Below are 285 nucleotides of genomic sequence, written 5' to 3'. Positions count from 1 at the left end.
GCCACCATGGTAACGCAAACACATTGCACGCTGGAAATCTCATTCACCGGGCCACTTATAGGGAGAGAGCTGTACGCGTGTCGCATAATAGATGTCGGCGGATCTTCGCTCAAAACCGCGTGGCGACCCGACCTAGCGCTGCCCCCGCGGACTTCTCTAGCGGAAAAGCGCTACTCGCAGACGGCCGATTTCGAACCATATGTTGGGGGGGATGGACGCCGTCTCCCAGCGCGAAATCTGATCGCTATTATTAGTCGCTCGAAGTTAATCCTCGAAGCTTGCAAG

This window comes from Penaeus monodon, chromosome 24 (assembly GCF_015228065.2).
Source record: "Penaeus monodon isolate SGIC_2016 chromosome 24, NSTDA_Pmon_1, whole genome shotgun sequence".
In the NCBI taxonomy this organism is placed as follows: domain Eukaryota; kingdom Metazoa; phylum Arthropoda; class Malacostraca; order Decapoda; family Penaeidae; genus Penaeus; species Penaeus monodon.
This window is presented reverse-complemented; position numbering follows the sequence as displayed.